The sequence below is a fragment of the Hyperolius riggenbachi genome, chromosome 3 (assembly GCF_040937935.1).
Source record: "Hyperolius riggenbachi isolate aHypRig1 chromosome 3, aHypRig1.pri, whole genome shotgun sequence".
In the NCBI taxonomy this organism is placed as follows: Eukaryota; Metazoa; Chordata; class Amphibia; order Anura; family Hyperoliidae; genus Hyperolius; species Hyperolius riggenbachi.
Window position 1 is genome coordinate 424888155 of NC_090648.1, and position 25074 is coordinate 424913228.

Genomic DNA, 25074 nt, shown 5'->3' on the forward strand with positions numbered 1-25074 from the left:
TCTCCCTATATCTACCCACATTTCTCTCTCTCTCACACACTCACTGTTTCTATCTATTTCTATCTTCCTATATATCTATCTATCAATCTATCTCTCCCCCCACCCCATCTTTCTATTTTTCTCCCTATATCTATTTCTCTCTCTCCATCTATCTATCTATCTATCTATCTATCTATCTATCTATCTATCTATCTATCTCTGCCCTCTCTCTCTCACCTTATCTCTCTATCTCTATCTCTCTGCCTCTGTCTCCCTATGTCTAATGCTGGATACACACCATGCGTTTCCGCGTCGAATGCGTCCGTCGATACGCGTCGATTCGATTATTTCCGAGCATTTCCAAACGCATTTCGATGATTTTTAGGTCGATTGCCATGTAAAGTATGGCAAATCGACCTAACAATCCATCGAAGCTTGAATCGGACAAGTCGGAAATAATCTAATCGATGCGTATCGACGGACGCATCGAACGCGGAAACGCATGGTGTGTATCCAGCATAACTATCTCTGCCTCTGTCTCCCTATGTCTATCTAACTATCTCTGCCTCTATCTAGTTCTCTCTCTCTCCATCTATCCATCTATCTATCATCTATCTTATCTGTCTGGATGAAGTACATGGGACTAGGCCAATGTGCCCAATAACCCTTTATTTATCAAAGTATGTACTCTTGGGCCCTAATACCTTAAAGAGAACCTGAGGTGGGATTTACTTATGTTAGTGGGGCACAGAGGCTGGTTGTGCACACTAACACCAGCCTCTGTTGCTCCATGGTGTGCCTCCAGGACCCCCCTGCGCGCCGCTATACCCCCTGCAGTGCTGGCGACACACAGCGTGTCGCCAGCACAATGTTTACCTCTCGCCTGTCTATCAGCGCCGCTCCCCCGCCTCCTCCGTATCGGCGCTACCCGCCTGTGTCCCTTCCCTCCCGCTGATTGGAGGGAAGTGACGCGGGCGGGTAGCGCCGATACTGAGGAGGCAGGGGAGCGGCGCTAACAGACAGGCGAGAGGTAAACATTGTGCTGGCGACACGCTGTGTGTCGCCAGCACTGCGGGGGGTATAGCGGCGCGCAGGGGGGTCCTGGAGGCACACCATGGGGCAACAGAGGCTGGTGTTAGTGTGCACAACCAGCCTCTGTGCCCCACTAACATAATTAAATCCCACCTCGGGTTCTCTTTAAGTTCCCTGTTTGGATAGGCTCCCCACCCTGGTGCCACTTATTCCTGTTTGTGGCTATGACTGGAGGCAGTTACTTTGTGGACTCCATGCTCTCTGTAGGTCAGCTCTTCTCTCTGGCTGTGCACAAAAGCCTCTGCCTGGAGCGTTCAGTGATACTTCTGAAGTAATTGTGGCAGAATGCTCCTGGCAGTGGCTGCTGTGCACAGCCGGGTGGACGCACTGGCATACAAAGAAAGCACATTGGCAAAAATAAAAAAGGAGGAGGGGGGGCGCCACAGATTTTCCCGCCTGGGGTGACAGAAAGGCCAGAGGCACCCCTGCTTAACTGTGTTTGACTGAAATCATAAATACAACACATTAATCAATCAGGTGTATACATGAGCTAACCAAATTACTGTTATACTTGATCCTGGTGTGTTATGCATTCAATGCATAAGGCCTCCATCTCATTTTCTGAATCAAGTAACTACTATAGTATATATCCCTAGTTTACACATAAGATTTGTAGCATATTATGACCTTACATACTCCTGGAGCATACTTCATTAAGTATATGACTGTCAGGCAACAATCAGCATATGGGACACAGTAATGAAGCAATGTTGGAACAAAATCTTTACCTTTAATGCTTTGTTCTTCTGGCCAAATATGATTTTGGACATGTGTTGGCCATACTTGCCTTTCATCAACAAAAGTAATATGCCACAAATGAAAAATGTTTATATAACAAACACCAGTATATCTGAACATAAGCATGCTATTTTTTTCCAGTTTTGATGTCCTTTTGTCCAAACTGAAGGATGCCCTTCAACGCCAAGACACTAACTTTCGCCTAGCAATTACACCAACTGAACGACTCCTCATAACATTGAGGTAATGTAAAATAAGGACAAAATCAGAGCATTAAACAAAACATAAAAGAGCAAATAACAAAAGTACTAGTCATGTTGTGATAGCAAATCACACATACTACCAGGGCCATGATTGTAAGCAGGTGTAGCTGAATCAGCATTTGTCTGTGGCTGGCTATGAGATGTTAAATCAGTGTACACTGAAGAGTCACTGTGTATAGATGATGTTTGAAACCGACTACCTTGATCAGGGCGCTAAGGTGGAGGCATAGAGTAATGAGGCTGTTGACCATATGGCATGTTTGGCATATGCATTGGTGGGTAATGCGGTGGGTCATAACTACGTTGCATATGGTAAGAGAGTTGTGGGTATGCATTATATTGTTGACTAGAAGCAGGCAGGTGTGGTTGCTGCAAGTAGTTGTGCACATTGTCATCTGCACGGCTCTCAGGTACTAAGAATCTCCCCAGTGTCTCAGAGATGGCATGTCTGGCTGCCCATTGCTTATCAGGAGGTACTTTTTGTAATAGTGGCACCAAACTTAAAAGATACTGTGTGCATGGCTCTTTTAGTTGTTTCATTTCTTCCTCTCGCTTCTCCATATGATCCTTTTCTATTGAACTAATCAGCTTCTGATCGTATTCAGCCTTGCTCATACCTCTTCCTATTCTCCTGCCTTGTGTAGCTAGCCTCACACCTCTACTACACCTGACAGTTGTGCGTGTCCGAACACTCGCTGGGCTGTGTGTTGTGTGATCTGGTGTAGTAGAGTCACTGTCTTCCACTGTAGCAGTGTCACCATCCTGTGTAGTGTTTTCTTCCACTTCAACATCACTGTTGGTGTGCGGGGTCACCTCTACATCGTCCTCCTCAGGATCAGGTGGTAGGCTATCTTCAGTTCTTTGGTAAGGGAAAAGCACAAAATTAGTTATTGGAATAGTGGCCATGGATGTCACAGAAAATATATTCGCACAATGCTATGCATCTTTCATTGCAAAACAATAGCAGTTGCCTGTCTATTTTTGTGATAATTTGTGTACATAGCTTTTAGGCACAGCCCCTGAACAAGCATAGAGCAAAACAGCACTGAGTAAACTAGCAATGTTTTAGGTAGATGTGTGTTACAGATGTGTGATGCAGACACTACTGCAGCCAAACATATCAACAGGACTGTCAGGCAACTGTTATGTTGGGTGAGGAACAGTCCAGATTCCTGTCATGTAATAATCACTTTAAACAGGACCTATGCCATGCTTACATTAAGCTACGTCCGCCAATATTTTTGGTAGAGTGATGGCAGATTATGCGTTAAACACTACTTAATTGCATTCTGGGGCTACTACTTCCTTTACTGTTCTAGTGGCCAAGTTGTCAAACATTGCAATAGGTTAACATTTACGCCATACTTACTCAGCCGCTTCATGATGTTTTCGTAGAAATTCTAATATGCCACAATATTTGTATTTTGTTCGCTGTGAACTTCCCGACCCACTTTTGGATTCATGATATTGCTTTTCAATCTCCTTTTTGTAACTGTCTCTGACCGACTTCCATCTTGTCCGCAGGAGGCCAACTAGGAATAAAAATAAACATACATGTTTTGTTCTTCCTTTTGCAGATTTCTGGCAACAGGGCATTCATATGCAGCACTTCATTACCAATTCCTCATGGGAAGAAGTACAATCCGATACTTAGTTTTGGACACCTGCAAATTGATCTGGAAAGTACTGCAACCAGAATTTATGCCAACTCCTGACGTTACTATGTGGGAGGCTAACATGCAGCTTTTTTGAGAAAAACATGATTTCCCTAGCTGCCTTGGAGCAGTGGATGGGAAACATGTCAGACTGGTTATGCCTGCATTCACTGGCAGTCTGTATTACAATTATAAGAAATTCTTTTCACTTGTGCTCATGGCTGTGGTGGATCCTAATTTGAAATTTATCTATGTGGATGTTGGCGCTTACGGCAGTTCGCATGATTCGTCAGTATTCCAGCACAGTCGATTTGGCTTGAAGCTTCGCACGGGCCAGATGACTTTACCACCACCACGCCCCTGGCCTGACACCCTAGAACCACCTTACCCCTGTGTGTTTGTGGCTGATGAGGCTTTTGCACTGTCTGAACATGTTATGAGACCGTATGCACAGAGAGATATGACTCATAAAAAACTTCTCTTTAATAACCGCCTGACCAAAGCCAGACAAGTAGTAGAATGTGCTTTTGGAATTCTTGCAAACAAATGGCGCATTTATCACACTGCCCTAAAAATGCAACCAAAGTATGCTATAACAGTTGTGAAGGCAACATGTATTTTGCATAATTATGTGAGAACACTAGATAGCATGACCATGGAGGAGGAAGCGGGGGATATTACAAACAGTGCTCTTGTAACTTTACCACCAGCTACTTTACGTGGTCCCATTCCTGCCATTCAAAACAGAGACAGATTAGCTGATTATTTTGTGCCATAACTTTAAGAAATAAAAAACCTGCAGGCTGCTATTTACTTACATTACCTGATGATCATTATTATGCAAATAAACATTCTTGAAACCGTGTTGTATGTCTATGTCATTCATTATACTCTAAAGTGGCAAATAGCACCCTCTCTCATAATACATGTGAGTACATACACACACATGTACCTGCTGTTTATAATGAGAGATGGCTATAGAGAGAACAGCTTTGCCAGAGACCTGTGGTAATGAAAGTTCTAATTGGTGAATTAGTCATTTAGGGGAGGGGTGATGATATATTGTCGGCAAAGTGCTGAATGAAATTAAAAAAAAAAATTAATTCTATACACATATACTTACTCTTAGAATCCTTGCCCTTTTGGCTCAAAGTATTCCATTTTTCTCCCAGAAATTATTTGGCAATGTTGTTCCAGATTTCATGAGCCCTTTGGTGGTCTTTATATCCAGGCAATGACTTATCAAAAGTTCTGGGTTGTTTTCAATCTTAATTATCAAGTTTTCAGTGGTAAACCACCTTGCTGCCATCTTCCTCCTGCACAGTCTACAATCCCTCATGCAAATCTGCCACACAGGAAGTACACTTTGACCTGGAAGTGCGCATTCTTCTAAAAAACGCATCCGCATCAAAATCCGCTTTATCAAGCGGTTTTACAGGCGTTTTGCGGCTTTCCTATACTTAACATTGGAGGCAGAAACGCATCCGAAATCCAAAAAATGCCTCACCCCGGGAGGATTCGTTTCTGCAAAACGCCTCCCGCTCTGGTGTGCACCACCCCATTGAGATACATTGACCAAGCGGATCTGCAGCCGCAAGCGGATCTGAAAACGCCCAAAAAGGCGCTCGGTGTGCACCAGCCCTGAGAGGGATATAAAAGCTGCCATATTAATTTCCATTTAAGCCCCACAAGTTGCCTGGCAGTTATGCTGATCCTGTGTCTCTAATACATTTAGCCATAGACCCTGATCACTATGCAGATTAGAGGTTTCTGACAAAAATCTGACATGATTAGCTACAGAATGATCAGCAGGACAGCAGGCAACTGGTATTGTTTAAAAGAAAACAAATATGTCAGCCTCCATATTCCTCTCAATAGAGGACCACCTTAACCTACAAGCATGCTTTTGAGAGGAAACTCTCACAATCCCTGGTTGGAACACTGCTAGGCTAGAGTGCTGTGATAAGAGAGCCCAGTGTGTTGTTCAGCTGAACCTTAATATATTCAGTATCACTTCCTGGTGCTGTAAAACATTGCCTCCCTCAATTGCCACGTCTGATCATCAGGGCCGGTTCTAGACTTTTTGCTGCCTGAGGCAAACTTGTGACGTTATGCACCCACCCCCTGATTTGGAATGATTGCCCAGCACCCGACAATTTACTCTGCTTCATTTATTGTTCTCACATGACATGCTGCAGCTCAACACAATAGCACGCTGGCTGTAAGTCTGTGACAAACAAACTGATTAACTTCAGCCACTTCATTCCTGCTCAGGAAGGTAAACACAGTACAAAAAGACTGCATCTGAAATCTCTGCGCCTGATGCAAATGTTTCACCTTGCCTCATGATGAGAGAACTGGCCCTGCTGATCATTGCAAATCTGAGGGGGAAACAAGCAGCAAAGTGTGCCTTTACTGTATGAAGGACCACTGGCAAATTATCACTAGCTGTGGTGACCAATACTGCTCCAAATCTCTTACTATCCCCTTGTTATTACCTTTGAAAGCAGTAAATTCAAGGGTGAATCAAAAAGTAATTTGAGCACCATGGTGGCATAGTGGTTAGAACTCTCGACTCGCACTACTGGATTTAATTACTGGCCTGGACATTATCTGCTTGGAGTTTGTACATTCTCCCTGGCCGTCTCCTTCCCCATTCCCAAATTGGCCTTAAATTACCATAGGTATATCAGACTATAAATGTGGTAGGGGTTACATTCAATTAAGCTCCTTTGAAGGACAGTTAGTGAGTGCTATTTGCTTTGTTAAAGAGAAGATACTTTATAAATACAGAATGTCAATTTGAATATAACATGTAAACACAACAGACAGAAGCTGATGTGACAAAATGGTTTTTTTTCAATTCACTTTTTCTCCTAAGTTTTCTCCTGGAAGATATTTTTTCATGTTCTGTTTAAAGCAACTTTTCAGTCCCCTGCAATTGAAAAAAATTGGCGAAAAAGCACTGTCAAATTTAGTATTCTCTTGCTTGCTGGTGGCTTAAAATGTACCTGAGGTGGATTTCAGGAGGGTTGGGGGGGAAGATGGGACACAGAGGCATGTTCCCTTCCAAATTACATGCCTCTGTGTCCTCTCGATGCTGCTCTCTGCCCCCCCCCCTGGGTCTGTGACCCTTCCCCGCCCCTCTCCACCCTATTACCATCTCTCCCCGCCCCTCTGTGCTCTCGAATGAGAAGCCTGGAGTGGAGCTGCATGACCTACAGGGGTTGGAGCAGCATGCATGAGTGCTTTGTTTTACTGGGTATGCACAGACATTACTTGTACATGGTCGGTGCAGGGCAGAGAAGGGGGTTTTGTACTCACTGCAATACCAAGCTACAGAGCCTTGCTTTTGTGCCAGTCTCGTCTGCCCATCCCCTCCCCCTGGGCTCCAGGCTACTTGATGTGCTGATAGAATGGCAATTCCCAATCAAAGCTCAAATCTTGATTGACGAATGAGTCAAACATCATTCGAACTTAATGTTTGACAGATTTTTGTTAGATTTTATATTTTTATCATGTCACATCTAATCTATTGTAAATATTGAGAAATCTATATCAGGCTTTATTTAACTTGCGATGTCCTTTCATTTCTATGCCCAGCGTGTCTAATACAAAGCATCCACTTACCTTACGCCTGTTTCATCACCTTTTTTTTGTCATTTCACACTCAATTCTTCCTTCTTAATTCCCTTCCCTTTGTCAGCTTCAGCTGCAGGCCTTGCGTGCAAATGGAGCATGGAATGATGAAGAGGCCTGAATGAGGTGACAAGACATTTAAAATCTCATTTGCTACGGGTTTCAGAGTGGAATATTAATGCTGATTATGAGAAGACGAAAACAGTTACAAGCAGAGACTCAGCATTACAGCTGAATAAAGGTTAAACACACTGCGCCGCACCTTCATCTGGCTCTAAATTATCCTCACTGCCTCGGCTTACAAAGAATCACCTACGGCCTTCTTCAGTGCGGACCTTGTACACAGCATTGAAAGGAAAAATTTAATGAACAACTCCCTCTGAACTAAAGTGAAACCTTTCAGTAAAGTCTAGCAGCGGAGCAGCTCAGATCTCTGAACACAATCTAATAGTCATTTTTGTCTTTCTTCCTTCATCTGGGAAGGCTGCTAATATGCAAATCTGATAGCACAGCCCCAGGTTCTTTGACTCCTCCGCAGCAAATGAATAATGGTAGACAAAGAGCCAAACTCACTATTATCCCCAGAGAAAGATGCGTGGTGATATAATTGGGGTTATCTGGAGTAATCTCTGGGGTCTTCTGTCAGTGGGCCATGACTTTTGTGCAGCAGCCTGGTCTCCTACTGAGTTTGCTGGAAGGGGATGTGACTGTTACTGCCCTCCCACCATTCTCTCTGAGAAACAGCGCAAGAGTGCAGAGGCCTAAGTGCAAAGCAAGTCCTATAATAAAAATTTGGTAGATGGCCTTAGCCCTTGCCAGAACCAGTTTTCTGGAAAGGTCACAAAGGCCCGGGCCTTGGGCGGTTGCAGGCCAGGGAGGCATCTGGACATGAAAGAGGGGCTGCCTCATATGAAAGAGAAGGCTGAAAATGGAGAGCAACACATGAAAAAGGGAAACTGATGCTCATGGGAGCTGCTCATGAAAGAGAGGAACTGCTGTACATGGATGATACACATGAAAGAGGGGGCTGCACATGGCATGGGAGGGGCGCTACTGCACAAGAAAGGGCAGCCACAACTTGCTTCGCCTAGGTGCATAAAAAGTACAAATCCAGCCTTGGCCCTTTGCCCTTACATTTCAGCATGAGCATTTTTTCCTTTGTTTCTACAGCCGAGAAGGCTGCTAATACATAGTTTTAAGTGTCCTTCAACCATATCCGAGGTGACGCAGGGGGGAAAAGGTAGGAAACAGAGTCATGTTCCATGGTCCATGACATGCCTCTGTGTCCCCTATGCGCTGCTCTCTGTTCTCCCCCACCTCGCTGACCCCCGAATTTGCTGCCATGCAGCTTGTCGGCAATCTCGAGGGGTAGGAGTGTCCCTTGCAGGAGAGGAACTCCTGCAAAACTTCCACTCCAGTTCCTAACACTACTTCCCTAGCCCTCCTTGGGCAGCTTTGCCTCTCCCCTGCCTCCCTGCACTCTGCTCTGAGATGAGACACACAGAGTTGCAGCATCGTGGCCCCAAAAGCGAAAGTAGAGGATTTTTTACCATGGGGCAGCAGAACGCAGCAGTAATTGAGGCTAGTTCATCCAGCTAGCCCCCCAGATCAGGTTGCATTTTTTTGGTTTTGTTTTACAAAAATGTCAACCTCGGGTTCTCTTTCAGTCAAAGTCCTAACTTTTAAAGTGAATAGCTTTAAAGTGGATAGCCAAGGAAAAAAGAACAATCCCCTCCATACATTGCACAGACAAAGACACATACTTTGATAAAGATTGTGGGACTGCACTTACTGCTGACAAATGTTAAACATAGATCCCCCAATTACGAAGAGTGATCCCCAAATATTTGTCAAAGTTCTACAGAAGCATTGGTTTTCCATGGTGCCGGCAGACACCACATTTGCGATTAGGAGAAGGCCTCTTCATCACTCATTGCACCAGGACTACTCCTCCTGCGCACCCAGTTGAACTAAATAAAGACCAGGGTGATGTTGCATATCAGTCCGTCAGGCCACATCACTCCAAATGTGGAGCTGCATTCACGGCACAATTAAAATGATGAATGAAAGTGGAACTCCACTGACTCTATAAACTTGTGTTTATGTACAAATTCAGCAAATACACAACATGTTTTGGGGGTCTCCCCATTCACAATCTGGCACAATCACAACCAAGTATCAACATTCTGAAAAGAAATTAGGCCATTAAAAAGGACTCAGTGGGCCATGAGCTGTAGTTTGAGGGTCCCAGGTTTAAAGTATTAAACCTATGCCGTACCATTGAAATATTGTGGGTTTGCAACTCACTCTTCCAGTGGCAGTATAGCAAAAGCTTGCACAGACCTTACTTATTAAAGAAAAGGGTTAAACAAAGTTATGTTGCAGAGCTGGTGTTCCGGGTCATGTCCTAAAGTGGCACTTAATGTCAGATGTCAGATGTTTGTTTCGCTAAAAATGTCTATGACACTCCTCTCTGATCCTAAGGCTATGTTCACATTTTTGTCATGTGGTGCAACTTAATGGATTCATTGTACAGCAAAAAGTTATACTGCAATGATAACCCTATGCAACATTCACAATGTGTCAGGTGTGATCAAATGGCATGCGGAATCCCAACACACTGCATGTAGTTTGCACGTAAAATACCTAATTTACCTGTGAAAATGAAGCATACTTTTCATTGACTGTATGCCTCATTGTATGTGATGCAACGGTTGTACAACAGGGATGTGTGACTTTTTTTTCCTTGCTTTCCTGCTTTTACAGGGAAAGCAATGCCCACTGTGAACGTAGCCTTAGGCCTCATGCACACCAGTGCGCTTCTGTCCGCTCTTTTTTCAGCTACTTGTATCTGTAACATTGATGTGCTGAAAAAAAGCGGACAGAAGTGCACGAAGTGTGAATGAGGCCTTAGACAGTATTCAACAATAAGATTGAGGGCGCTGAGGCTTCCTGATATACAAATTTCAGCATTATATAGCACTTGCTATGTTACCCTTCTTTAAATTGCAGCTTTGTGGGGAGGGGGGGGGTAGGTTTAAGTTAGGAGGGGGTGGTCAAGTGTTAGGCGGGGTTAAAGGTAAGGCATAGGTAGTCTGGGGTTAAGGGTTAGGCATAGGTAGAGGAAGGGTTAAGGGTTAGGCTTTGGTAGAGGGAGGATTAAGGGTTAGGCATAGATAGAGGAAGGGTTAAGGGTTAGGCATCGGTAGAGGGAGGGTTAAGGTCTTAGGTTTAGGCATTGGTAGAGGAAGGATACTGTGTGAGAGTTGGGTTAGGTTAAGATATAGAAAAATATCGGTAAAGATTACCAATATTTTATGAATGGAATTAAGTAGTAAAATATTGGTAATTTTACCAATATTCTACTAGCGGCAATCCCCAGTGCCCATTTTTCAAGGCGCTTTTTTACATGAACGCGCATTCATCACACCCTCCTATGTAAACAATAGTGATGTCATACCTCCCAACATACAGACCTGTACACAAGACCTGAAAGAGGGACAAATGAGAAATAAGAATTAAAGAGGAGCAGAATGTGTTTAAAAATATATATTGTCCCTCCAAAAGATGGACAGCTTGCCATCAAGCTCTGGCTCACAATTAAACTCTCATTTCTCTCCAAATACTCAACTGCCATCATGCTTTATGATGTAAAACCACGTTGTACCACAGTAGTAAATTCAGCAATCATTATGTATGAGGTATCAGATAGATGTCTGGAGGTTTAAACCAATAGTAACTGGTGGAGCCTTAATAAAATTAATATTTAGAACCTTACAGTATATGCCAAAAAAAGATGAGCCCCAGCTTCTTTTGCCAATTACAATGCAGCCAGTCCCAGCAGCTTGCCTTACCAATCATGAAGCTTCCAGCTTGAGTGTCAGGATCTCTCCTGTAGCATGTTCTGTTGCTTGCAGTGGACCTGCAATTGGGCAGTTCTGGCTTGTCTGCTTGCATTCGGTTGCGCATTTGCAGTGAGTCTTATGGTCATTTGCAATCTCTCTGCAGTTCAGAGCAGTTCAGGATGCTGTCAGGATTTCTCCTATGGTTTGCTGCAGTTGAGCGGCAGCCAGATAGTCCTGGATTTCCTACATGCATGCTGTTGCATAGTACTGCATGCATTTGTTATGATAGTCTTTCAGCTAGCAAATGGTAATCAAGCCAGCTCAGGATTAAATGATTACCATTCAGCTGTGTGGAAATTTGCATACCTGCATCCATTGGCTGATGCCGGCATAAAAGTCTGCCTCCCATTTCAGACTCTGCCCGACATAGCGGCCAGTACGCTGGTCTGCTGGGCACTTTGTTACTCTGTATAGATCTGTTATTGTAGTTCTATGCGACCCTATTACTTGTGCTTTAGCTAGTTTATTGATAAATATACATGCAGACTTGCTAATATATATTTATCCTTTAGTTGAGCCGTTTGTTATTTTTCTGTATTATTGTGTATTGCCTTGTTTCCATGCGTGGACGTTCGCTGCATCCGCGGTGGGTCAGTGAAGTCCACTATCCTGATAGCTTGGATTCTGCCATCACCACGTTAGTGACTGGTAGTATTCCTGCTACTCTAGTTTCTGGGAATGTAACTATAGGCTGCGGTTGCTATTAGTTACGTTCTTTCCTGTAGTCTTGCCTGTGTGGATGCTTGCTGGTGAGTGGTTGTTAACCTGCTTGCTCTGCTTCTGTGGACGTGACTGTGAGTTGCTGTTGCTACTAGTTACGCTCCAATCTATAGTCCTGTCTTGTACCTGTCTGAATGCTTGCTATCACTAGGGCAGCGCTTAGTCTTGCAAACACTGTCTGTCTTTCTGTTATCTGTCTTGTTACTTAGCCAGAGGATCAGACGGCATCCGCCCTGGGCAACAGTCAGTCAGTCAAGTCAGTCTGTCTGTTCGTTCTTTTTCTGGTTACTCAGACCATAGGCAGCGCAACATCGCACTGCGCTGCCATTGTGTCTTATTTGTAGCGATATCAGAAGCCCAGAGCTGCAGTTGCTCTGGGCAACCTGTGTAGCCTCTTCCATTATTCAGAAACGTGTTGCTCTGGGTGGTCAGAAAGTATAACCCCCAGGAATCACACTGAGCATGCTTTACCAATCATGAAGCATTGAGTCTGTGCATGTTTTACCAGTCATGAACCTTCCAGTCAGAGCATGTTTTACCAATAATGAAGCTTTGAGCCTGAGCAAGCTTTACCAATCATGATGCTTCGAGCTTCAGCACGTATTTCCATTTGTGATGTTTTGTGCCTGAACATGTTATGCTAGTTTTATGCTTTGAACCTGAGCATGTCTGACCAGTCATGAGGCTTTGAGCCTGAGTGTGTTTTACCAATCATGATGCTTTGAGTCTGAGGATATTTTACCAATCATGAAGCTTCAAGCCTGAGCATGTTTTACCAATCATGGTGCTTAAAGTCTGAGGATATTTTACCAATCATGATGCTTCCAGCCTGTGCATGTTTTGCCAGTCATGATGCTTCAAGCCTGAACAGGTTTTACCAGTCATGAAGCTTTGAAGCCTGAGCACATTTTGCCCTTTTTTGCCTAATGCATTGCAGTCGATTAGCGTGAGAATGCATATTTCCAAGAAAGTTCTAATATTTGTTAAGATGTGTACCTTCCAAAAATGTATATTTTCACAAAAAATTTGAGTCACGCAAAAATTTTAATTGTGATGCAAAAATGACTTTTGTTCATATTTGAGCTAATTTCTACTCAGCATGCTTTGTCAATTAGTATATATATATCAAGGCGGACCATGTTTTGTGTGTCATAAAGCATTTTTTGCCAGTTATTATATAACACGTGAATTCAGATTTTTTTTTGTGTGAATTGAAGAAGTTCCTTTTATAGCATTTTGACTCCTAGAAATACCAGCATAAAATGGATTTGATTTGGGCCACTCATCAGCAGGGTTAATATTCATCTGGTGGACCTATATATAGCTGTGGAATTTACACAGCTTTTGCTCTGTAAAGCAGCTTGGGAATAAAGCAGGCCATGTACGTGCAATCAGCTCAGCTGTTGGTAGATTGGAATTGTCCTCAGTATCACCGCGGAATTGTTCCAATCACCAATCACAGAGTAATTCCCTTGCTTGCTACAAGCTCTGTACAATGTGCTGATTACTCCTCAGCTCTGCTAACCCAGCTGGGAGATCAGTCTACCTGGCTTTTGGTCATTTTCACAGCTCAACATGCGAGGGTTGTTTATTACCCTGACTTGTCAATTATGCATGCGGCTTCTATGATGCATAATTTAATATGCAGACCTCAGTCACTATGATTGTCAGCAGCAGAGGTTACAGGTAGCACTTCTAATTTTAGAAACACAAATAGGAGCGTGGTTGTATCGCTTTATGTCAGCTGTTGAGTTACTGAAAACACATCAGTCATTGCTGTACAGCATGCCAGACTTCTAGATGGGGGGTGGCAATGATCAGGGAAAACATAAGAAATTTCATACTGAAAGCGTTTATAAGGACACAGCTAAAAGGAACTTGAATTAAAGGAATTCTCAAGGGTAAAAAGTTTCCTCAATAGAGGGGAGCCTCTGAATAATCAAGAGGCTTCCACTGTCCCCCTCGCCTCCAGCGATCCATCGATAGGACACCTTGAACCTGATGAGGGCCTTGTCGAAGAGTGCATGTGTCCGCGCTCCTGTTTGTGAGTGTGGCTGCAATGTGTAAGAACTAAGAGGAAAAAGCCGAACCCAAGTGACTGTGTGCTACTAAGCAATTGCGAGCCGTCCTGCACAGTGCGCCCATGCTCATTCACGGATGGGAGTGTGGACACAAACTTCCAAGGGGTCCAGGCATCCAAAGGTGGTCTGGAGGAGGATGTAGGAAGCCTCTGGATGACCCTAAGGCTTCCTTCTTTCTAGGTAAGGATCTGATTTTTTTTTTAATTTACAGGTTCAATTTAATTGCCAGTTAGGGTCAGCCAAAGCCTTAGGTTACATGCTGCCCTGTGTGGGAGGTTTCTGTAGTTCCCCACAATTTAGTGAACCTCCTTTTATTCCCTCCTCCCATCCCATTGACCTGTTCCTTTTCTTCAACTTCATACAAACGGTAGGCGATCCACGAGATGGCCGGTCGAGGGGTCCTCTGCCAAAAATCTACCAAGTGCATAGCAGCCCTGATATGTCATGAGAGATCTGAAATCTGGTCATCTCATCCAATCACAGGCCGACACTATTCTCCTACCATTTTGTGCAGCATCATTGTGCAGACTAGCAATGTGGGGCCACAGTTCTATTTGCGTGTACATGGCGTTACTTCATCACCTTGTCAAATTCCTGCATTTCTGCTACAATGCTCACTACTTACCTGGTGGCATAATTCCACAAAAAGGACCCGCATCACACGATGTATATCATGATCACTTGGCAACTTGATAAAGGCCAGCGGAGGCCGAAACAGCGGTCTGTTGTTGCTATCATGTTTACATCAATAAAACTTTAAGAGCTATAAGTTCATCGTGTGGTGCCGATCCTTTTTGTGGAATTATCGTTGTGACCCCTAGGTACCGGGGTGAGGACCTTGGCACACCAACACTTTCTACTGGAGCCGGTGGTGGTGCTCCTGGACACTTGCTGAACATTACCTGGTGGCATAGTAATAGAGGATGTAGAGGTTGCAACCGCATCGGGGGCCCTGGACTAGAGAGTCTCACTAGGGGCCGTCTCTCAACCACAGTAATAGCTCATCAATGGTGCTATGCTGGTAATGATCAAGTCCATATATGCTTTGAACAATGATAGCCATTAAACTTTTCCCCTTTACTTTTTTACTCCTTGGCAGGTTTTGTTGTGCCATATGAATTGTTATGTATAGAACGCTTGGGGTGCCTAATGTAAAACTTGCACTGGGGTCCAAAGCACCTTAGCTACTATCTGTACCCCTCACCCTCCCAATTCGTGTATATTTGCTACTATCCTTACTCCCACCCAATTTCTGTATTCCAGCTACTATCCTTGCTACTATCTGTACTCCTCACCTTGCCCTTTTCGTGTATACAAGCTACTATCCTTACCCCACTCAATTCCTGTATACCAGCTACTATCCTTACCCCTCACCCAACCCAATTCTTGTATACCTGATTGTATCCTTACCACTCACCCTCCCAATACCTGTATAATTGCTACTATCCTTACTCCTCACCCCACCCAAATCTTGTATACCTGCTATTATCCTTACAACTCACCCTCCAAATTCCTGTATTCTTCCTACTATCCTTACCCCTCACCCTCCCAATACCTGTATTCTTGCTACTATCCTTACCCCTCCCTCCCAATTCCTGTATACCTGCTAGTATCCGTACAACTCACCCTCCCAATTCCTGTATACTTGTTACTATCCTTACCCCTCACCCCGTCCAATTACTGGATACCTGTATTCCAGCTACTAAGCCTTTCTTTGCTCTATTTTAGAGATTGACAATGGGAAGCTGATAATTTCAAGTTGATGCAAATTGTATGTTGGTTTTATACAAATGTATACAGATTGGAACCGAGCCAATCAAAATCATCAGCTAATGCCTTTGAGTGGTCCATTTCCCTCATGCAGCAGTGTGCTGTAGAGAAGTGTCTTGAGCCTACAGATCTACAGATCTCTTGGTGATGCTTGCTTCGGATCACTGTACACACAATAGATTCTTCCCTTTCTTCGTTTTGAGTCATAGGTCACATAGATGACCCTGATTGGCTGCCTCAGCCAGGAATTCTCTAATGTGTGTGTATATGAGATTGAAGTCTGACGTACCCATAAGCTGTCACCAGATCAGATGATCCAAGATATAAGTCCTCTGCAGAACCAGAGGAGACCGGCATGCACAGCAACAACCAGAACAGGAAGTTGGAGGGAGCTCAGAGAACAGATCTCTGGAGAGGTGAGCATCAGATGAGGTAGCAGTAAGACAGGAAGTCAAAGATCAGGCTAAGAGTCGATCTGTGACACTGACACCATACAACTGCTTTTACATACTGGTAAATGCAAAAATATCACAATAAATTAGATATTACTGGAAAGACACAATAATTCTTCTTAGAAGGTAACAACCCATCACTACATATACAGGAAGAGACACACAATGCAATTCTTTTCTTTCAGACACGGGCTATTGCTCTTTAGTATCCTGAGTGCCCTTTTCATGTGCTTCCCGTAACTACTATTTACTAAGAAATTCAGCTGGTGTGCTGCCATTTTTAATTGCTGATAGCAAGCCTCTGTATGAATTTGCTCAAAGTGCAGAGGCGTACAACGTCCCCATTCAGACGGGTCTCCTGTTGCCAAGGCAACGTGTGTCTTTAAAATCAACAAGAAAAATGAACGAGAAATCCCAACATTTTGGAGAGAGGTCTGGAAAGGTTTATTTTTAGGCACTGGATGTAAAAAGCCCAGGGGCTGCATGCACAGAAGCCCTGGGGCTCGAGGGTGGCACAATTGAGCAGTGGCATAGCTTCGACTTATGCAGAAAGGGATTGCTTCCAGGTGAGGACTTGCTGAAGAGAACATATACGGTGTTAAATATGTTTGTCTTACTCATTTATCGTGTTCAGTGTGCTGAATAGAAAAAAAAATCACGATAAGGGTTTTTATTAAATTAAAAATCTTAAAATACCCTATATAATAATCCCTGTTCGTGCGTCCTACTGTGTCTGTGGCAGCTGCCTAACATGCATGTGGGTGATCTATGGGCAGTGGTCATAGTAGAGCGTGGGAAGCAGCTCTGTGCACGTTGTGAGGGGGTCGCGGCCATGCATGCAAGGTCGAGGGCGGAGCTTTTTTTTATTTGTTACAAGTAAACAGTTTGATGTGCCGCCTGCATCCATATTCCCTACCCAGAAACGTCTTAGGCAGAAGTGAGGGTTATTTTACTATTGCAGTAAATAAACCTCTAGAGCTGGCAATACACTTATCGATTTATATGCACAATCGAGTTTTCAAATCAACTTTTTAATGGAATACAGAGAGAATTAATACACATTCTGGCTAATCAACCGATCAAAAATGATTGCTTTTGATCTGATAATCGAAAATCCCTTGATTGATTGATTGGTGTTCTGTTAAGTTTCAATTGATGTAAAATCGATTCCTGGTATCTGAACATGCACTTTGGTAATGACTGAACAAGGGTTTGGAGCAATAAAAATGCATATAGATCAATAAGATGGAGAAACCACTAAGAATTTTCCAGATACTGCTTCTACTGCATGTACAAATTGCGATTGTTACTTAATCACGTCGATACGTTGATCAAACATAACTTGATTAGTGTATGGCCAGCTTAACTCTACAAAAACAAAGTGCTCAGATTTGTTGTCAGATAGTGAAGCCCTCCTTTTTTTCTTATGGGGAGGTTATAGTTTCCTCCGCTGCACCGGCTATGTACTTCTTTTGGCTGACTTCTTGACAGGCCGAGGTGATGTAAAACAGAGGAAAATGTAAAATGTTGTTCATTCCCCCTATTCTGTGCATAGTGCTGAGTTCACCAGCAAGATGGTAGCTCCCGTGGAGATAAAAAGGTAGTTGGCAGAATCCAGCTAGAGAAAAAGTGAAAGAGGAAACGGGTTGATTTACAGAGTCGTCCTGGTGTATCTCCTTCATCTGGACTTATCTAGAGATGGCTCGAACCTCTGATTTTCAGTTTGCGAACCTCGAACGTGAACTTCCGCAAAAGATTTCAACGGGGATGCGAACTTTGAAAACTAGAAACATTTATGCTGGCCACAAAAGTGATGGAAAATATGTTTCAAGGGGTCTAACACCTGGAGGGGGGCGTGGATGAGTGGGATAGATGCCAAAAGTCAGGAAAAATCTGGATTTGAACTCTTCCACAGAAATCAGTATGGGAAATTTGGATTTCCAGGGAAATCCACATAATCGGTAACTGGCATTTTCGGTAATCTGAATAACCAACAAATTGGAAATCGTCATTTCTGACTATCCCTAGTGACTACTGGGAGCTGGGCAAGAAGTGTGACGGTGGGGCACCTGTACACATACTAGATTGTCCACTGCCTCAGCCAAGTTCAAGCCTAGTGTGTGTAGAAGGATTTATGGTCCTCGACTGCTATATAAAGCCTGATAACTTGGCAAGTTGGCAAAACAGGAAGTCAGGGCAAGTGCCCCGCCCTTCCCACCTTGCATAATGGCATGGCATCCAGCTTTACCTGTGAATATTAGGAGAAAACCTGAACCAGAACTCATGGCTGCCATGTGATGTGTTTGATCAGCTGGTAAATTTGCAAAGCTCTGATTTGCTGTGATCATATCATGTTTTAGCACAAGATCATAACTAGCAAATCACATACAGAGATGGGCCGAACCTCCGATTTTCGGTTCACGAACCCGGTTTGCGAACCTACCGCAAAAGTTCGGTTCGCACAAACTTTTGCGAACCGCAATAGACTTCAATGGAGAGGCGAACTTGTAAATTTAGAAAAAATTATGCTGGCCAGAAAAAATACACGTAAATGCGACAGCGTTTAACCAGAAAATACACAATGTGGGCAGCGTTTCACCAGAAAATACACATAGGCAGAGCTCCACTTTTATGAGGCACAAAGGAGGACAGTAGGAAGCAAAAAGAGGGACAGAAGGAGGCACAAGGGGACTGAATAAGGCACACAGGGTGACAGAGGGAGGCACAGGGGGAAAGAAGGAGGCATGAGGGTCAGAAGAAGTCACAATGGAGGCACAAGGGAAGAGAAGGAGGCACACAGGGGGACAAAAGGAGGCACAATGGGCAACAAAAGGAGGCACGATGAGGGACAGAATGAGACACAAAGGAGGACAGAAGGAGGCACAGGAGGATAGGAGGTACACAAAGGGGCAGCAGGCGGTACAGGGGGACAGAGGAAGGCATGAGGGCCAGAAGGATGCACAAAAAAGGACAGAAGGAGGCACAGGGGGACTGAAGGAGGCAAACGGGGGGACAGATGGAGGCACAAAGTGGGGTAGAAGGAGGCACAAAGTGGGGCAGACCGGAGGCACAATGGGAGAAAGATTGAGGCACAAAGAGGACAAAAGGAGGCACAGGAGGAAAGAAGGAGGCTCACAGGGGAAATATGGAGGTACGAAGGGGGCAGAAGGAGGCACGATGGGGGACAGAAAAAAGCACAAGGGGCAGAAGGAGGCACAGGGAGACAGTAGGAGGCACAAAGGGGAACAGAAGGATGCACAAAGGGGGACAGAAGTAGGCACAAAAGGGTGACAGAAGAAGTCAGAGGGGAATGTAAGGAGGCACAGGGTGACAGGAGGCAGAGGGGAACAGACAGAGCCACAGGGAGACAGAAGAAAGCACAAAGAGGTGGACAGAGGTGGCACATGGGGACTGAAGAGGCACATGGAGACAGAATGAGGCACAAAGTGATAGAGAAGGAGGCACATGAGGACAGAAGGAGGCAGAGTGGGACTAAAGGAGGACCAGGGGGCATAGGTAGCACAGGGGGACAAAGAAAGGCACAAGGGGACATAAGGAGGCACATGTGGACAGAAGGAGGCAGAGGTGGCACAGGGGGGCTAAGGAGGCACATGGAGACAGAAGGAAGCGCAAATGGAGACAGGAGGCATAAAGGGAGAAAGAAGGACAAACAGGGGGTCAGACATGGCACAAGGAGCTGAAGGAGGCACAAGGGGACAGAAGGAGGCACAAAAGAAACAGAAGGAGGCACAAAGGGGGTGAAAAGGATGCACAAGGCACAGAGGGACACAGTGGCAGCTACCTGCAACTTACGCTAAGCAGGTGCAACAGAAGCAAATAATAGAATACCCGTGGGGGCAGGGCTTAGTCTGGGTGTGGCTTCATCCAGAGGGCGTGGCTTAATTCAGCAACATGGCGCCCCCAGGACCAATGACACTCCAGGCAATGGCCTGTACTGCCTATGCCTAGAGGCTCCCCTGCTCTCTGCAGTGCTGCTGAGCGTCTCTTGTCCCTTATCCAGAATATGAAAACTGCACACTGAAACTTTTATGTTGAAATAAAATAATAGACAGTAGTCTAGTGTGCATAAAGGTAATGTAAGGTTAAATAAGCTATAAACTTTCTGAAAACCAAATAAGGTAATGCAACACATTCATGCTAAATACAGCAAAATCCCTGATAGAGATGATTTGAACCTCCGATTTTAGCTTTTGCGTTTGCCCGAACCATGCGAACTGCAATAGACTTCAATGGGCAGGCAAACTTTCAAAACTACAAACACTAATTCTGGCCACAAAAGTGATGTAAAAGGTGTTTCAAGGGGTCTAAAACCTGGAGGGAGGCATGGCGGAGTGGGATACACACCAAAAGTACCAGGGAAAAATCAGGATTTGACGCGCAGCAGTGTTTTAAGGGTAGAAAACACATTGCATGCTAAATTAGAGGCCTAAAGGGCATTAAATCATCTTGCATGTGTATACATCAATCAGGGAGTGTAATTAGAGTACTGCTTCACACTGACACACCAAACTCACTGTGTAACACACCGCAAACAGCTGTTTGTGTAGTGACGGCCATGCTGGACTGGTGTGCATGATGGCGAGAGTGCAGGCCGTGGCGGTTTTCAAGCCCATATGGTCGCAGGGCTGTGGTAGCTCAATGATAGAACAACAGTGACTGTCTAGCTGATCGAATTTGGTCTGTCCCCAATGAAGCAACGACCTTATTAACTTGGGTGTGTCAGACCCCTCCCCCCTCCCCCCCCCCCCCCCCCCGAGACACTCATATAGCCGTCGGTCATTGCTTCATTGTGATACGCAAGCCCCTTTACCGCAGCAAGGTAACGATCACAAAGGGGAATTGACACATGTACATGTCTTTTGTTTTGTTGTTGCAGCTAGCGGCCTTAAAAATTCAGAAATCCGCCTAGTGTCCTGGACCCTGTTGGTGGTGGTGGAGAAGGCAGTCAAGCGGCCTGCAGGCAGAGTTGCTGTGTGGGGAGCGACTTAGTCACGGGGCAGGCAGTCACACGGCGTGCAGGCAGAGATACTGTGTGCGGGGACTGACTTCTCTTCTCAGGGACAATGTCTCCAGCTGCACTGAAGGTCCTTTCTGACAGGACGCTTGAGGCAGGGCAAGACAGAAGTTGGATGGCAAATTGTGACAGCTCTGGCCACAGGTCAAGCCTGCGGACCCAGTAGTCCAAGGGTTCATTGCTGCTCACAGTGTCTGCATCCACACTTAAGGCCAGGTAGTCGGCTACCTGCCGGTCCAGGCGTTGGTGGAGGGTGGATCCGGAAGCGCTAAGGTGAAATGTCCGAAATGTCCAACATCACCATGAGTTCACTGAAGCATCCTGTCCTTACCTGCGTGGACATGGGAGAAGGATTACTGGCAGTGGTAACTTTATTGTGTTGTGCTGTGACATCACCCTTAAATGCATTGTAAAGCATAGTTGCCAGCTTGTTCTGCAAGTGCTGCATCCTTTCTGCCTTCATGTGATTTGGAAACATCTCCGCCACTTTGTGCCTATACCGAGAGTCTAGTAGCCAGGCCACCCAGTACAGCCCTCAACAGGCTGGACAGCATGAAAGACACCATCTGTACAAATTTGGATCTAGACGTACTATCCATCTCCTCTTGCTCTTCCTCAGTGACGTCAGGTAAGTTCTCCTCCTCCCCCCAGCCACGAACAATACCACAAGAACGTTGAGCAGCACAAGCCCTCTGCGATGCCTGCTGTGGTTGTTCTTATACCGCCGCCTCCTCCTCCAAAACAACACCTTCCTCATCATCCGAGTCTGACTCCTCTTCCTCACACGATTCTTCCTCCTCCTCCTCCCCCCTCTGTGCTGCTGCAGGTTTTGAGGAAACATCTGGTTCTGATGAGAATTGATCCCACAACTCTTCCTCCTGTTCACACTCCTCCACAGATTGATCCACCACTCTACGCACGGCACGCTCCAGGAAAAAAGCGTATGGGATCAAGTCGCTGATGGTGCCTTCACTGCGACTCACTAGGTTGGTCACCTCCTCAAACGACCGCATGAGCCTGCAGGCATTTTGCATGAGTGTCCAGTTCTTAGGCCAGAACATCCTCATCTCCCCAGAGTGTGTCCTTTTACGGTAGTTGTAGAGATACTGGGTGAAGGCTTTCTCCTGTTGTAGCAGGCGAGAGAACATAAGGAGAGTCGAATTCCAGCAAGTCGGCCTATCGAAAATCAGGCGTCTCACCGGCAAGTTGTTTCTCTGCTGAATATCGGCAAAGGGTGCCATGGCCGTGTAAGACTGCCTGAAATGCCCACACAACTTCCTGGCCTGCTTCAGGACGTCCTGTAAGCCTGGGTACTGCGACACAAATCTCTGAATTATGAGATCCAGCATATGTGCCATGCAGGGTACATGTGTCAGCTTTCCCAAATTCAAAGCGGAGATGAGATTGCTGCCATTGTCACACACCACGTTGCCAATCTTCAGTTGGTGTGGGGTCAGCCACTGGTCCACCTGTTTGTTAAAGCAGTAGGATCAGCCATACTATGCCAGGGAAAAAAAACATATATAAGTAGATAAATACTTGATCTACTTACATAACACATGTATTATACTGTCCATGTTTTGATTTCAGTGAATGTTATATAGTAAATTACGAGAATTCTGTTCCTGGTGGGGGCCATGTCTTTTGCCTACAGTTAAGGCTAACTCGTGAGGTCATTTCTGCCCTTTACTTTTTTTCTTGTCTCCTCCAATCGCTGTATCGCCTCAGCCTTGCTTGTAAACACAAGTAAGTAGGGGATTAAGTTTCCAATAAGAAGCTGGCAGGGAAATAAAGGAAAGAGGAGGAATAGATTATAGAGAAAAAGAACCCCCAGCATGCAATTCTTTGGCGTGACTACTAAAGGGCCAGTGTACCTTAAGTATGTGATAATTCAAAATCATAACAGCACAAAAAGTTTTGAAAGTTTTGAATGCAGGCTTAGCATTTAGCGCTTATCACTTAATACACTCAGACCAGTTGCTGTTGAAATTTCATTTTTATGGTGACGATACTGCTTTAAGAGCAGCCAGGAGAGCTGCTCCAGTGTGACCCTCCCTCCGCTTTGAGGCAAGACATGTCTAAGATGACGTGACACCATTGTACCTGGCATGCAGCATAGGCCCTGGGGAGCTGGGGCTGTGTAGCTGGAGAAGAGATTGCAGCACCAGTAGAGTTGAACTGCCACTCAGCCAAGGAGGAGGAGGATGACGACAGCAAAGAGGATGTAGCAGGAGGAGAGAAGGTGGCAGGAGGCCTGCCTGCAAGCTGTGGAAGTGTCACTAGTTGGTCTGCTGCACAGCCACATACTCCCTGCTTGCCATCGGTCACCAGGTTGACCCAATGGGCTGTGTAAGTAATGTACCTTCCCTGACCACGCTTGGCAGACCAGACATCCGTGGTCAGGTGGACCCTTGACCCAACGCTGTGTGCCAGAGATGACACCACTTGCCTCTCAACTTCACGGTACAGTTTGGGTATCGCCTTTTTAGAGAAATAATTGCGGCCTGTTATGATCGCTTCTGCAGCGTTTACTGCTGACTGCAGTGGTATTGCAAACCAAGCCGTTCTAATGTCATTACATGCATTTGCTTGCATAGTTTGGTTTGCACTTAAACTAGTTGCCGATTCCATCTGCAGTCGCTCTGAAGTTAATGACAGTTTAATATGCTTTTGTGTAAACAAACATTGTCTGCTGCAATGGAGGGGCAATCCCTTTCCTGCAGGCTGCATATCATTGTCTGCCTTTTCCTGCTATCAGCCTGTGATTAATTACCATTCACTTGTGTGGGAATCTGCAGGTCTGCTCCCATTGGATGACCTCAGTATAAAGAACTGCTTCCTGCAATGCCTCATGGGCTACCATAGTCTCAGATTCTGTCTGTTACTCTGCTTGTGCCCCACCTCGTTCCTAGTCCGTGTGGACTGCGCTGACTCCTGCGAAGGGGTCAGCGAGTCCTCCTAGTTCTGCTCTTGTTTCTAGAAGTTGTTACTTTGCTTGTCTTGTGTCATATATTGGTTCATCGCCAATATATACGCATACTTGCACGTTTATTATTTTCCTTGTATTCGTGTTACGTTGATACATCAGTGTTGCTGATATATACGTACACGAACTGTTTATATCCTGTGTTCCGTTAGTCAGCGTTCCAGCACGCTGAGCTAGTTATCCTGTTCCTGGTCCTGTTTGTGGATTGCGTTCATCTCTGCGAAGAGATAGCGAATCCTTCTGAGTCCTGTCCCCTGTATTACTCCAGTCTTAGTCAGAGTTCCTGCTTATGTCATATATCGGTTCATTGCCGATATATACATATGTTAGTCAGACGTTACAAATAGTTTCATTGATAGCTGTAATACGCTAGGAAATCATACTTATTGTATATTTATCTGTGTTACGTTCATCTATCTTGATCCTGCTATTTCCTGACTATCCTGTCCTGTCTTGGTGAGGCACGCCATTGCTGCAAACGCATTGGCTACCTCATTCCAGTCTGTTTTTATTGTGGACGCTTGCTGTCACTAAGTAGTGGCTAGTTAAGCAAGCGTTCATTCTGTCTACCTGTCCTGATCTCCTCAGTCCTGGTTTATGCTCTCAGCGCTACTTTGCGCTGAGACGTTATTACGAAAGTGTTGTTTGTGGCTGTTCGGATCTGCACCGGCTCTGTGCACCACAATCTCCTATTGGAGTCAGTCCTCTCCTCCACTAAACTGGGGATATCCTGATTCCTTGTGCTGGTGTGTGTACCTC

At 45.0% G+C, this 25074-nt stretch overlaps 1 protein-coding gene across 2 annotated transcripts in view; it reads right to left on the reverse strand.

The window, feature by feature from the left end:
- Positions 1-25074, reverse strand: part of LOC137564137 (intestine-specific homeobox-like) — a 974377-nt gene that overhangs the window by 644433 nt on the left and 304870 nt on the right. For both annotated transcript variants that reach the window (XM_068277567.1, XM_068277566.1), the window contains exon 3: positions 7358-7483. The gene's annotated coding sequence lies outside the window, so the exon portion shown is untranslated. The remainder of the gene's footprint in view (positions 1-7357; positions 7484-25074) is intronic.